The following is a 10523-nucleotide window of genomic DNA, read 5'->3' as shown; positions in this document are numbered from 1 at the left end:
TCATCGGCGTCCAGCCAGTTTTTCTCTTTTTCCTCCAACTCCCATCCCGCTCATGGGACATACCCGCTAACAACATTGAACAGCGCACCTTCATTTTTCATCCTCAGACTCATCACCCTATCTGACAGTGTTTTTACCTTCCCAAGCAACTCCTCCTACTCCATCGGTCTTCCATCTCAACCATGATGGAACAAGTTGAACTCCGCCCCTATAGGCAGTCAGACTAGACAGTTTGTTCCATCAGAGGTGGCCAGAGTTTACAAACATTCATTCATTTCCGGTTTGTAGATTGTTGAGTTGAGGGATTAGCAACCATTAAAGATACAAGAAATCATTCCGATTGCCATGATGATGGCTGTCTGTCTTAACCATAGCGGTCGGAATTCTTATATTTTAGCATTAGGTCAGTCGATTTGAGGAAATGGAGTATTTTCAATGGTGTTTTCATGTCAACAGGTCCTGATTAACCCGGGAAATGTTGTTTCACCTGGCAAAGTCCTGATGTTTGTATAACTATGCTTCTGTACTGTCTTTCGCAGTTAATTTCTTCTCTTCACCTGTGTGCCAACATAAATTATCAGTTGGATATTGTATGTAAGTGTCCAGTTAAATCTCATGTGTTGTAAAAGTTTATTCCTTAAAGGGAACTGGCCATTGTGAGCTAAATTGTAAAATTTTTTTTCAGTAGGACATGCCGATGCACACACTACAATGAGACACAGCCAGTTGAGTCAGCCATAATGTTTTGATAGCATCAAAGCTTTATTTGTATTCATCAGTATGGCGGCCTGTAGTGGACAAAAGGAATAACGATTTTGATTACAAAAGGCAATTCCATGTCAGCCCATTGACAGAAAGGTTCAGTTTTATCTCATGGAATGTAAAGTTTGAACATATACGAATACATAGTCACACAAAGGTTGTAAGTTACACCAAATGACAAGAAAATAGTAAAATAGACTCCTATTAAGGACACTACAGTCGCAGGGCTACCTATAGTATTTGTCAGCCTTTTGTGGTAGAAGGTCTGCAAGGATGTTAAGACCTTGCCATTCAATGTGACGCAACTTTGCAGTTTGGGTTGATGAAATTGCTTGTGGCCTGGCGCCCAGCTGCACCGGCCACGCCCCGAGGATCCCACACGCTCACGGCCCCGCTGCCACCGGCGGCCCACGGAGGCCCCGCCCTCGCTGGGGTCCCGAGACGGCTCAAGCCACGCCTACCCGGCGGCCAAGCCACGCCTCGGTCCAGGCCGCCGAAGGCGGCCCCGCCTCCCGCGGCGGCCCCGCCCCCGCCTCGGCCCGGGCCCCGCCCCCGCGGCGGCCCCGCCTCGGCCCCGCCCCCGCGGCGGCCCCGCCTCGGCCCGGGCCCCGCCCCGGCCCCGCCTCGGCCCGGGCCCCGCCTCCCGCGGCGGCCCCGCCTCGGCCCGAGCCCCGCTCCGGCGGCGGCCCCGCCTCGGCCCGAGCCCCGCATGGGCGGCCCCGCCTCGGCCCGAGCCCCGCATGGGCGGCCCCGCCTCGGCCCGAGCCCCGCATGGGCGGCGGCCCCGCCTCGGCCCGAGCCCCGCTTCGGCGGCGGCCCCGCCTCGGCCCGAGCCCCGCTTCGGCGGCGGCCCCGCCTCGGCCCGAGCCCCGCTTCGGCGGCGGCCCCGCCTCGGCCCGAGCCCCGCTTCGGCGGCGGCCCCGCCTCGGCCCGAGCCCCGCTTCGCCGGCGGCCCCGCCTCGGCCCGAGCCCCGCTTCGGCGGCGGCCCCGCCTCGGCCCGAGCCCCGCTTCGCCGGCGGCCCCGCCTCGGCCCGAGCCCCGCTTCGCCGGCGGCCCCGCCTCGGCCCGAGCCCCGCATGGGCGGCGGCCCCGCCTCGGCCCGAGCCCCGCATGGGCGGCGGCCCCGCCTCGGCCCGAGCCCCGCATGGGCGGCGGCCCCGCGGACACCGGCGGCCGCCACCCGGCACCGCCCCAGGTTACGTTCCTCGCCGGCCGCTGCAGACTGCTCGCCGGCGGCCGCCGCCTTAATAATGCTCTTTGGTCGCCGGCGGCCGCCGCCTTAATAATGCTCTTTAGTCGCCGGCGGCCGCCGCCTTAATAATGCTCTCTAGTCGCCGGCGGCCGCCGCCTTAATAATGCTCTTTAGTCGCCGGCGGCCGCCGTCTTCATAATGCTCTCTCGTCGCCGTCGCCGCCGTCTTCATAATGCTCTGTAGTCGCCGTCGTCATTATGCTCTCTAGCCGCCGCCGCCGCCGCCGCCGCCGCCGCCATCTTCAGCAGAGTAAGACAAAGCTTACTTTAGCCACAACTTCACCGTTGAGAAAACACAGTATATGATTGCCCATCATAACGTTTAGGGTTAGGGTGTCATGAAAAAACCCCATCAAACATCAACACAATATATCTATTCTATATATATCTACAACAGACTTGGATAGTCGTGTGCAAGAATAACCTATTTACGTGGCTTAAAACAAGTAATTTAACAGATATTTCTTTCATAGACAGTCCCGCAAAGCACGCTGGGATGTGCGCCTATCGACTCTACATTATGAAGAGGACAAGGAACTGCTGATTATGATGCGGGCGAGGGAGGATGTCAATTAAGGGCCTCAATTCTTTCATTTCTTCTCCTTCAAAATTATTTTTATGTCAATCTTGGCTATGTTATTTGTATCATGTGTCATTTGTGTGCTCTCAACATACACTTGTCAGTCCCAAATACAGTCAACTTCATCTATGTATGTCCGTCACAGGCCACCGTACTGATCCGCCAGTCAGCGATGACGTTACGTGAAATACAACTAATCAAATAAAAACTCTTTTTTCACAGCACCCTACGAACGGTGCCCAAGGTGCTTCAGGAAAGTATTAGAAAGTATTTAAGTACTTCGAAAGTATTATTTCTCTTGTTATAGTGTGTAAAATCATTGTGAAACACGACGTCACATCCGCGCTGAAACTTCCTGTTTGCACTTCCTGGTTTCGTCCGGAACATGGCGCCGACCATCCCAATCACGCCGTGTCAATCTGTTTGCAGCCAAGCTCAAGTATTCTACAGGGAATGCCGTAAGTACGTGTTTATTTCATGTTTTGAGATGTCAAAAACGCTGCAACATCGGTGCCGTGTTAAAACAACCGACGATGTATATGTTCAAGCTAAAATGCTAGGCCATAGTCGTACCTCCGTTGGACATTCATCGACTACTGTTTGTAAAACTAATAGACGTCATTTTTGAAACTTTTTATCGAAAATGCTTGAGAATATATTGAAAATGCTTGAGAATATGTAACATGTGTATCCCTTTTTTTTTCTACTTTTCAACACTGTTACAGGCATGTGTTTGGCCAGCTATTGTCGGCCGGGTTGAGCGTGAACCAGGAAGTGCGGGGATCTCGTGTGTTCTCTCGTTGCTGGGTAGTGGAAAAAGAAAGTTGCCGGGAAGCAGCAGGCAACCGTCTTTCTTTCCCTGACGAAATCAGGCCGCCCCTTACCACGGTATGGGGCTGAAAATACTGACAGTTAACACCGCCACGACCGTGAAAATGTGCCCAAGTAAACTGTTTGTCTTTCAACAGCATCGTTTTCATTGGCGCCAACCTCATTCGGCATCGAGTCGGCGTTCCAACACCCTGACGGAGAACACCGGAGTTGCCATCTAACTCTGACGCCACACAAGCAATGCTACAAGGTCAGTATCAAAGTTTCAAGTCACGTTGAAGCACGAATAGTGGCGTTTCGCTCCGACAATAGGACAATACACAGTACATAAACGATGTCGAAGTTGACGAGCTGAAGCCGAGGCCGTCATTTTGTGGACATACAGTCCCCGACAAAAGTCTTGTCGCTTATCCAAGTTGTAGGAACAACAAATAATAACTTGACTTGTAGTTGCTCAATTGGAATCAGAAATGACTTATATGAAAGGCAAAGCCCTCTAGATGATGCTTTTTATATCAAAATAAAGTTTTGTACCATTCATTGAGTTTTAACATTTCATTAGGACATAAAGGTCAGATTTTGCTTGGACAAAAGTCTTGTCGCATACAAAAAAATGTAGAAATAATACATATACTTAATTTTGAATACACAAATATGCTACAATAACATCAGAACATAAAGTCATTGTACCTTGCAAAAAGAATTAATATTGTGTATGGCTTCCATGAGCTTGGAGGACTGCATCCATACATCTTGGCAATGACTCAAATAACTCATCTGGAATGGCCAAGAAAGCAGTCTTGCAGGACTCCCAGACTTCATCAGGATTTTTCGGCTTCATCTTCCAAGCCTCCTCCTTCATCTTACCCCAGACACGCTCAATAATGTTCATGTCTGGCGACTGGGCTGGCCAATCCTGGAGCACCTTGACCTTCTAGGATTTCAGGAACTTGGATGTGGAGGCTGAAGTATGAGAAGGAAGCAGAATTTCCCCTTTCTTGTGGTTTGGAATGTAATGGGCAGCGAGAATTTCTTGATATTTCAGGCTGTTGGTTGTTGATGAAGGAGGAGGCTTGGAAGATGAAGCCGAAAAATCCTGATGAAGTCTGGGAGTCCTGCAAGACTGCTTTCTTGGCCATTCCAGATGAGTTATTTGAGTCATTGCCAAGACGTAAGGATGCAGTCCTCCAAGCTCATGGAAGCCATACACAATATTAATTCTTTTTTCCAAGGTACAATGACTTTATGTTCTGATGTTATTGTAGCATATTTGTGTATTCAAAATTAAGTATATGTATTACAGTGAAGAAAATAAGTATTTGAACACCCTGCTATTTTGCTATTTCTCCCACTTAGAAATCATGGAGGGGTCTGAAATTTTCATCGTAGGTGCATGTCCACTGTGAGAGAGATAAACTAAAAAGAAAAATCCAGAAATCACAATGCATGATTTTTTTAACAATGTATTTGTGTGATACAGCTGCTAATAAGTATTTGAACACCTGAGAAAATGAATGTTAATATTTGGTACAGTAGCCTTTGTTTGCTATTACAGAGGTCAAACGTTTCCTGTAGTTTTTCACCAGGTTTGCACACACTGCAGGAGGGATCTTGGCCCACTCCTCCACACAGATCTTCTCTAGATCAGTCAGGTTTCTGGGCTGTCGCTGAGAAACACGGAGTTTGAGCTCCCTCCAAAGATTTTCGATTGGGTTCAGGTCTGGAGACTGGCTGGGCCATGCTACAACCTTGATATGCTTCTTACGGAGCCACTCCTTGGTTTTCCTGGCTGTGTGCTTCGGGTCGTTGTCGTGTTGGAAGACCCAGCCACGACCCATCTTCAATGCTCTGACAGAGGGAAGGAGGTTGTTCCCCAAAATCTCACAATACACGGCCCCAGTCATCCTCTCTTTAATGCAGTGCACTCGTCCTGTCCCATGTGCAGAAAAACACCCCCAAAGCATGATGCTACCACCCCCATGCTTCACAGTAGGGATGGTGTTCTTCGGATTGTACTCTTCATTCTTCTTCCTCCAAACACGCTTATTGGAATTATGACCAAAAAGTTCTATTTTGGTCTCATCTGACCATAAAACTTTCTCCCATGACTCCTCTGTATCATCCAAATGGTCATATGCAAACTTAAGACGGGCCTTGACATGTGCTGGTTTAAGCAGGGGAACCTTTCGTGCCATGCATGATTTCACATCATGACGTCTTAGTGTATTACCTACAGTAACCTTGGAAACGGTGGTCCCAGCTCTTTTCAGGTCATTGACCAAGTCCTGTCGTGTAGTTCTGGGCTGATTCCTCACCTTTCTTAGAATCATTGAGACCCCACGAGGTGATATCTTGCATGGGGCTCCACTCCGATTGAGATTGACCGTCATGTTTAGCTTCTTCCATTTTCTAATGATAGCTCCAACAGTGGACCTTTTTTCACCAAGCTGCTTGGTAATTGCTCCGTAGCCCTTTCCAGCCTTGTGGAGGTGTACAATATTGTCTCTGGTGTCTTTGGACAGCTCTTTGGTCTTCGCCATGTTACAAGTTAAAGTCTTACTGATTGTATGGGGTGGACAGGTGTCTTTATGCAGCTAACGACCTCAAACAGGTGCATCTTATTCAGGATGATACATGGAGTGCAGGTGGACTTCTAATGGGCAGACTAACAGGTCTTTCAGGGTCAGAATTCTAGATGATACACAGGTGTTCAAATACTTATTAGCAGCTGTATCACACAAATAAATTGTTAAAAAATCATGCATTGTGATTTCTGGATTTTTCTTTTTAGTTTATCTCTCTCACAGTGGACATGCACCTACGATGAAAATTTCTGACCCCTCCATGATTTCTAAGTGGGAGAAATAGCAAAATAGCAGGGTATTCAAATACTTATTTTCTTCACTGTATTTCTACATTTTTTTTTATGCGACAAGACTTTTGTCCAAGCAAAATCTGACCTTTATGTCCTAATTAAATGATAAAACTCAATGAATGGTACAAAACTTTATTTTGATATAAAAAGCATCATCTAGAGGGCTTTGCCTTTCATATAAGTCATTTCTGATTCCAATTGAGCAACTACAAGTCAAGTTATTATTTGTTGTTCCTACAACTTGGATAAGCGACAAGACTTTTGTCAGGGACTGTAATTGGCGCGCAGCATGCTCCAAATAACGGAAGCAATTGTTTCAACCGGTTCATTTGCAATCCATAACATAATGTCAACGACTTTGGCCCAAATTGACACCGATTTATTAAAAGTATATTTCGCTACCCTCGTCATAGTCAATGACAACTGAAGCTAAAAGTGCTTTATTTTTAAATATTTCTTTTGACGTGAAAATCCCTTGATGTCCTGGTTAAGTCGTGTGCATGGCGTGTTAAGTTAGTGCCTGTTGCCATCAGAGGCGAGGCATCTCTTAGGTGAGTGTAAGCCGCTGATTTCATCTTTGAGCATCGTTGTGACAACGGAAGAGAAAACACTCATAACCCTTCCCCCTTATTCGGTCTATTTTAATGGCGACTAAAGAAAAAACTCACTTCTAAACACCACATCATTACAATAAGTATTCAATGCAGTAATGAATTTCATAAAACTCAGTATTTCATTACAGCAAAGGAATAGCAGCTAATCTTCCTACTTCTGTTACAGATGAAAAGCCGCTTGGCGCTTAACAGCCCGTGGGATCCCTCTGCATCCATCTCAACATGAGCTCCAAATCGTCATGTGATGCCATACGTTCTCCAGTGGACTGTTTCACCTATTGCACGCACAAGACGCCATTTTCTGGAGCTTCAACCTTTTGCGTCCATCAGCAGTCTGTCGGCCCCCGGGGAAGGACTCATGTAACCGTGTTGGCACACCATCAACAACATGGCCTCGGCGTTCTTCACAGGTAGGAAGACTTGTTCAAGTAAATGACATGATACATACACACATGTAGCACAGTAACACAGGATAAATGAATAGATGACAAAAGATATGCAATTCATACACGAGTGCCATGACTAATGCTTTGGCTGGAAAGGTTGCTCTGGCTGTTACAGCACAATGTTAGCCGGCCACATGGCGGTCATTACAATGGCCTACATTTCTTCCCAGCTCTGACAGCTACTCTCTTCTTAATCACCACTTGTACTCTTTGTTAAAGCTTAAGGCTAAACCAACTGTAACACTTGTCTACACGAGGGGAGCATCTGTTGACAACAATGGAAGTATTTTGCAATCATCTAGTCATGTTAGTACTTACAAAAAATGTCACACTTTGTATAAGGAATGTTTTTGCAGTATTTATGGGTTACAATCGCTCCACTTGTTGTGTACTTTTTTGGACCTTTAAAACCATTTGTTTCTATCTTTTTTTTTTTCTCAAAAATTGTATTTGTAGTATTTTAAATGCATGCAAGTGACCACTATATGGCGGAATTTCCAAAGAATATTAGCAGTACCTAAAAAAAAAAAAAAATCCCAAGTACAGTCGCAGTAATTTTAAGTGACCACTAGATGGCGGAAATTCACAGTTTCAGTTGCAGTAATTTAAAGTGGCCACCAGATGGCGGAAATTCCCAAGTATAGTTGCAGTAATTTCGAGTGGCCACTAGATGGTGGAAATTCCCAAGTATAGTTGCAGTCATTTTAAGTGGCCACCAGATGGCGGAATTTTACATTTTAAGTTTCACTGCTTTTAGGTGACCACCAGATGGCGGAAATTCCCAAGTATAGTTGCAGTAATTTCAAGTGTCCACTAGATGGCGGAATATCCCAAGGTAAGTTGCACTGCTTCTAAGTGACCATCAGATGGCGGAATTTCACATGTTAAGTTGCAGTACTTTTAAGTGACCACCAGATGGCGAAATTTCACATTTTCAGTTGCACTGCTTTTGGTGACCACTAGATGGCGGAATTTCACATTTTAAGTTGCACTGCTTTTGGTGACCACTAGATGGCGGGATTTCACATTTTAAGTTGCAGTTCTTTTAAGTGACCACCAGATGGCGGAATTTCACATTTTAAGTTGCACTGCTTTTGGTGACCACTAGATGGCGGAATTTCACATTTTAAGTTGCAGTACTTTTAACTGACCACCAGATGGCGAAATTTCACATGTTAAGTAGCACTGCTTTTGGTGACCACTAGATGGCGGAATTTCACATGTTAAGTTGCACTGCTTTTAAGTCACCACTAGATGGCGAAATTTCACATGTTAAGTTGCACTGCTTTTAAGTCACCACTAGATGGCGAAATTTCACATGTTAAGTTGCACTGCTTTTGGTGACCACTAGATGGCGGGATTTCACATGTTAAGTTGCACTGCTTTTAAGTGACCACCAGATGGCGGAATTTCACATGTTAAGTTGCACTGCTTTTGGTGACCACTAGATGGCGGGATTTCACATGTTAAGTTGCAGTACTTTTAAGTCACCACTAGATGGCGGAATTTCACATGTTAAGTTGCACTGCTTTTGGTGACCACTAGATGGCGGGATTTCACATGTTAAGTTGCAGTACTTTTAAGTCACCACTAGATGGCGAAATTTCACATTTTAAGTTGCACTGCTTTTGGTGACCACTAGATGGCGGAATTTCACATGTTAAGTTGCACTGCTTTTGGTGACCACCAGATGGCGGAATTCCACATGTTAAGTTGCAGTACTTTTAAGTGACCACCAGATGGCGAAATTTCACATGTTAAGTTGCACTGCTTTTGGTGACCACTAGATGGCGGGATTTCACATGTTAAGTTGCACTGCTTTTAAGTGACCACCAGATGGCGGAATTTCACATGTTAAGTTGCACTGCTTTTGGTGACCACTAGATGGCGGGATTTCACATGTTAAGTTGCAGTACTTTTAAGTCACCACTAGATGGCGGAATTTCACATGTTAAGTTGCACTGCTTTTGGTGACCACTAGATGGCGGGATTTCACATGTTAAGTTGCAGTACTTTTAAGTCACCACTAGATGGCGGAATTTCACATGTTAAGTTGCACTGCTTTTGGTGACCACCAGATGGCGGAATTCCACATGTTAAGTTGCAGTACTTTTAAGTGACCACCAGATGGCGAAATTTCACATGTTAAGTTGCACTGCTTTTGGTGACCACTAGATGGCGGGATTTCACATGTTAAGTTGCAGTACTTTTAAGTCACCACTAGATGGCGAAATTTCACATTTTAAGTTGCACTGCTTTTGGTGACCACCAGATGGCGGAATTTCACATTTTAAGTTGCACTGCTTTTGGTGACCACTAGATGGCGGAATTTCACATTTTAAGTTGCACTGCTTTTAAGTGACCACCAGATGGCGGAATTTCACATTTTAAGTTGCACTGCTTTTGGTGACCACCAGATGGCGGAATTTCACATTTTAAGTTGCAGTACTTTTAACTGACCACCAGATGGCGAAATTTCACATGTTAAGTAGCACTGCTTTTGGTGACCACTAGATGGCGGAATTTCACATGTTAAGTTGCACTGCTTTTAAGTCACCACTAGATGGCGAAATTTCACATTTGAAGTTGCACTGCTTTTAAGTCACCACTAGATGGCGAAATTTCACATGTTAAGTTGCACTGCTTTTGGTGACCACTAGATGGCGAAATTTCACATGTTAAGTTGCACTGCTTTTGGTGACCACCAGATGGCGGAATTTCACATGTTAAGTTGCACTGCTTTTGGTGACCACTAGATGGCGAAATTTCACATTTTAAGTTGCACTGCTTTTGGTGACCACTAGATGGCGGAATTTCACATGTTAAGTTGCAGTACTTTTAAGTCACCACTAGATGGCGAAATTTCACATTTTAAGTTGCACTGCTTTTGGTGACCACTAGATGGCGGGATTTCACATGTTAAGTTGCAGTACTTTTAAGTCACCACTAGATGGCGGAATTTCACATGTTAAGTTGCACTGCTTTTGGTGACCACTAGATGGCGGAATTTCACATGTTAAGTTGCAGTACTTTTAAGTCACCACCAGATGGCGAAATTTCACATGTTAAGTTGCAGTACTATTAAGTCACCACTAGATGGCGAAATTTCACATGTTAAGTTGCACTGCTTTTAGGTGACCACCAGATGGCGGAATACCCCAAG

The 10523-nt window shown here is 45.8% G+C and overlaps 1 long non-coding RNA gene across 3 annotated transcripts in view; it reads left to right on the top strand.

Moving 5' to 3' along the window:
• Nucleotides 1-2275: 2275 nt before the first annotated feature.
• The window catches only part of LOC131128776 (uncharacterized), an 8276-nt gene continuing 28 nt past the window's right edge, over nt 2276-10523 (top strand). The window contains exons 1-6 of one of the 3 annotated variants that reach the window (XR_009129698.1): nt 2276-3052; nt 3320-3482; nt 3563-3675; nt 7081-7324; nt 8118-8195; nt 10495-10523. The exon at nt 10495-10523 is cut by the window's right edge and continues 28 nt beyond it. This is a non-coding gene — a long non-coding RNA (uncharacterized LOC131128776). The other 2 variants (XR_009129696.1, XR_009129697.1) reach the window with 2 other exon arrangements.

Source organism: Doryrhamphus excisus, chromosome 4 (genome assembly GCF_030265055.1).
Source record: "Doryrhamphus excisus isolate RoL2022-K1 chromosome 4, RoL_Dexc_1.0, whole genome shotgun sequence".
NCBI lineage: Eukaryota > Metazoa > Chordata > Actinopteri > Syngnathiformes > Syngnathidae > Doryrhamphus > Doryrhamphus excisus.
Note: the sequence above shows the minus strand (reverse complement) of the source record. Positions and strands in the feature narration are given on the sequence as shown.